At 35.5% G+C, this 5,000-nt stretch overlaps 1 protein-coding gene across 8 annotated transcripts in view; it reads left to right on the top strand.

The window, feature by feature from the left end:
• Positions 1-5,000, top strand: part of LOC145266927 (fibroblast growth factor 18-like) — a 789,681-nt gene that overhangs the window by 579,224 nt on the left and 205,457 nt on the right. The gene's annotated exons all lie outside the window — the stretch shown is intronic.

The following is a 5,000-nucleotide window of genomic DNA, read 5'->3' as shown; positions in this document are numbered from 1 at the left end:
ACAAAAAAAAATGTTTTTTTTTAAAAAACTTTGACCCCTATTATGACCCCTTAAAATTTATTGTTTCGGGCTCAAATCACTTTAAGTTAGATCCATGTTCAAGGAACCTATATCTAAAATTTCAAGTGTCTAGACCCAAAATTGTCGGAGGAGTTTGGTAGAGTTCTTAAAGGTCAAATCGTTGAAATTTGACCTCTTAACAGCCAAATTTCTGGCTGACACCCGTCAGATCGATTTTCCCAAATCTCAGTACCCGGTATTTCAAAATTTGAGTCTATAGACAAAAAATTGACAGTTATTGCGTAGGGAAATGTACACAGACAGACAGGCAGACACGTTCACTTTTATAGATATATAGATATAATTTTTATTTACTATAATAATTATTAAATACCTACTGACACTAATATTTCATCCTTTCGGGAATCGTCAGTGCAGGGCGTCACGATTAACACCAGTCAATAGATTCGAACCCGGCAACAGACGACATCTCTGGCTTCATTAGCAATCCATCCGGCTATCGTTAATCGCGAGAAATATTGTTGGAATTTAAGCATTTATTTTTAAAAATGTTTTCGGGGTGATCTAATATCTCTCACACACACACACACATAGTAGGCATTAAGAGGAGATTATATATATATATATATATATATATATATATATATATATATATATATAAATACCCGTTCACATACACTTTTTCATGATAAAGCTAAAACCCAGAATTAGATGGAATCGGGCAATTGCATCTACAACGGACAACGCCAGACCCAAAGCGGGTTTCGATTTACTGCATCTCGTCAATGACATTCTAATTCTGGGTTCTAGCTTTATCATGAAAAAGTGTATGTGAAGGGTATATATATACACTTGTGCCCGATATTATTCATACCCCTCGGATCTTTGAGATTTCTATAAGAATATTGCTCAAACCAGAAGGTAGACAATATTAAAGGGATTTCAAACAATAAATCAAGCATAAGCATTTAATTTAAACTCAACAAATAAATAAATTATGATAGTTTGAAACATTATACAAAGAAAAACAATAATGGCACTAGTTCAAAATTATTCATACCTCTCTTACTAATAGTCAATAGCATGCCCTTTATTCTTAATAACTGCCTGTAACCGTTTGGGATATTTATCAACAAGGTTTTTACAAGCATCAACACTGATTTTTGACCATTCTTCAATGCAGTAGTACTCCAAATCCCTCAAATTTCTAGGTTTCCGCTTTTTAACCTCAGTTTTCAATATGTGCCAGAGGTTTTCGATAGGGTTCAGGTCGGGACTCTGGCTAGGCCATTCCAAAACATTAATTTGATTATCCTCAAACCATTTCTTGACTATTTTGGCAGTATGTTTTGGATTATTATCCTGTTGAAGGACCCAGTTTGGTCCTAAATGGAGCTTCTCCGCATCCTGTCTAATGTTTTTCTGGAGTATCTCAAAATATTGCTCCTTCTTCATGGTTCCATCTATCTTGACCAAACTACCTGGACCACTAGCCGAAAAGGAGCCCCAAAACATTAGGCTACCACCACCATGTTTCACCGTGGGTATGGTGTTCTTTGGGTTGTAAGCTTCTCCTTTCTTCCTCCAAACGTAAGAAGCATCCATATGGCCAAACAATTCAATTTTTGTTTCGTCAGTCCACAAAATACTTGAGAAAACGGACTCTGGAGAATTCACATGGGTCCTAGCAAACTTTAGATGTGCTGCAAGGTGTTTTCCGGTGTGCAATGGAGTCCTTCTTGGTCTTCTTCCTTTCAGACCATTTTCATGCAGAGTCCTTTGCAATGTTTGCCTTGATATTTTTATGCCAGAAGACTCCAGATTTTCTAAAATGTCCTTATTAGTGGTGGTTGGATTTGCATTAACACTTCTTACAATATTCCTGGTGGCTCTAGCAGACAGTTTCCTTTTCCTTCCTCTACCAATCAAGTTGTTTGTTGTGTGGTGGCTCTGGAATTTTTTGATGATGCTCTGTACTGTTGCTGTAGGGACCTCAAATTTCTTGGAAATTGACTTGTAACCTAAACCATCCTTATGTGAATTCACAATTTTAGTCATAAGATCATTACTAAGCTCTTTTTTTCTTCCCCATTCTAATAATTTTTATTCTTTTTATTGGTTTTCAGTTGATATCATTTTAATTTCTGAAAAATGCAAAAAACGAAATGAAATTAATCAAAGGTTGTATAAAAGAATTCAAAATAAGAATCAAACAGAAAACAAACAGTCAGAAACTCGATTAATACTGAAAAAATAAGGGGGTATGATTATTTTTGAACATTGCAGATTTTATAAATAGCTGTATATTTCTTTTATTACAAGTATCCCGAGATTTTAAAATGACGAAAATGATCAGAAGAGGTTTATTAAGAATATGTATCAATATGGACGTAAACAATAAATTCTTACAAAAGTTACACCTAATAAACTCAATTTTCAAGGGGGGTATGAATAATATCGGGCACAAGTGTATATATATATATATATATATATATATATATATATATATATATATATAATTAAGGCTGTGTTCTCCGTGTTATAAACGTTGATTAAATTTTAAAATAAAATAGCTATTTGCAGGCAAATTACAACGCAAACATTTACTTCAGATTATTTATGATTTCGCCGTCATACGCCTTTTTCGGAACATTTTTCTGAGCTAATTTGTTATTAACAGAAAATATTTACTAGTAAAAAAAAAAATCCGTGTGTTTTTTTTTGTTTTTGTTTTTTTTTTCTTTTCAACGGGGATATATTTTTAATGTCTACTGGATGACGCTTGGCGCGCGTGGTTTGAAATTGATAAGATTGCGTTCTCCGTGATATAAGCGTTGTTTAAATTTTAAAATAAAATAAGTGATCTTGTCTCTTACGCCACTCAAAACTGCTACTCGATTTATACAAGATGGTCCAAAAGCAGTCTGAAGCATTCCATACGTATCTATTGTATTTTCCAAGTGGAAATCAGAATTTGATAGCATATCGTTCTTCTAACGTGCCCTCACCGTTTTTTCTTACAAGGTGGTCACCACTTATCAAGGTCCGGAAGCCACTCAGGGATAAGGGTTATTGTAAGTACAGTACGCTAGCATGGAGATTTAATAAGGTGTCTACTTAAGGGGGCGGTTCATCAGGAATTTGTTAACGTTGGACTTGAAGACATCCAGGTTGTAGTCAGGTGGGGAGCAGGCAGACGGAACAGAGCTCCACAGGAGTGCAGTTCTAAGAAAGAAGATTTGTTCATGGAATCTACGTTTTGATTTAGGCACAGATAAAGAGTGGCGAAATTTTTTGACAGTGGATTCAGCTAGACGGGTGTTTTTCGTAAAAGATTGGCGAGGGGGGGACCAGAGATTGGAGTTCAGACGAGCACCTGCCATGGAAATAACGATAAAAGATAGGCTTGCAACGCCTCTTCTGTGGGAGAGAGGTTGCAGCGAAGAGAAAAGGGCACCCCCCCACTAAGCCACGAAGTTTATTTTGTACTCTGTCAAGGCAGGATAGGCTGTTTTTAGCAGCTTCTGCCCAGATATGGCAGCAGTATTACATCCTAGGACGTACTTGGCTTTTATATAGATAGATTGCAGTCTTTAGTAGGGGTGTTCCAATTTTTACTGTTGGTTTGAACCTGTAATCATAAAAATTGCTCAACCTTCTCATAACATGCATTGCAATGATATACTAAATTTTCAAGTGTCTACGACGATTTTAAAGCCTGTACAAAAAAAAAAAAAATGTCTGGAAAACTATTATAGGCACCGCGTATTTTTACTTTGACACACGCAGCGTTCAAAACTTAATACACGCCATTTCTCAACCTGATAGTGTTCAAAATTAATGTTTATTCCGTAAAGATATCAGAAGTAAATCGCTTATATCTGTGAATCGGAAGATTTTTCTGCTGTCTTTTTGAAATATTGTTTTTTTTTTATGTGCGTTTACTTGCCTTCACATGAAGGCAGAGTCAGACACAAGGTCAGTTTTTAATGAGGGGAAATCCACCTCTCCAAAAAGGGGCACTCTGGATGATCGAGGTCGGAAAAGGGGAAGTGCAGTATCAGAACATATACTACACTTTGATCTTGGCCAAAAGGTAATGTGTTTGTATGTTTATTTTTTTATTTATTTTTTTGGAAGTGCCGACTTATAAGCATCAACTGTGAACGTTGCATGCCCGGTTCGAGTTCAGTCAGGATTATTATATCTTTTTACGAATCAACATGAAGAAAGCCATGAATACCTATAACCTCTTTCGAGTATTGGATTAAATAGTAGCGTAGACTTGACTCACAAGCCCTAGTTGTGCCACTTGTTTAAAAAAACACACACACACAAACTCCGAAACAACACGCCGGCCCTTTTTTTTTTTTTTTTTTTTTTACTCATCCTGGCATTGATTGAAGTTGTCTTGGACTTTTCCTTTTTACTGGACTCCAAAAATGCTAGGTCATGAAAGTTGCGATTGGTGATTAATAAACCTTTAATTACTTAGCTTTTTGTGATGTCTATTTGAATTAAGAGCATTTTGGGTCAAGATCAACGTGTAGTATCTTTTCTTCAGATGCTGCACTTCCATTTCTTGTTCTCTTTCGGCGGAGGATCAGTCCTTCACAACTGAGACAATTTTTATTTTTGTACCTTTTCTGCACGTTAAAAAACGAACCTGGTGTCTAACTCTGTCCCGTGGGGAGGCATAGTAAATAAGCGCACTATTAATTCTCCGGGCAGGTACATTTATAGCGACAATCCAATCATAATTAGAAAACGAAAAATGTTATAAGTGTGTGTATGTATGTATGTATGTATGTATGTATGTATGTATGTAGATGTCTGTCTTCGTATAAGTTAGTATGTGTATGCGTAGACATATATACATGTACATACGTTTATATCTTTGGATAAATATATGTTTATATGGTCATATTGTTAATGTGTGCGAAATATGTGTGTGTTTATTTGTTTTGCTTTTCAATTTT

Source organism: Euprymna scolopes, chromosome 42 (assembly GCF_053919585.1).
Source record: "Euprymna scolopes isolate OS-2025 chromosome 42, ASM5391958v1, whole genome shotgun sequence".
In the NCBI taxonomy this organism is placed as follows: domain Eukaryota; kingdom Metazoa; phylum Mollusca; class Cephalopoda; order Sepiida; family Sepiolidae; genus Euprymna; species Euprymna scolopes.
The sequence above is the reverse complement of the archived record's forward strand: the minus strand, read 5'-3'. Positions and strand labels throughout refer to the sequence as shown.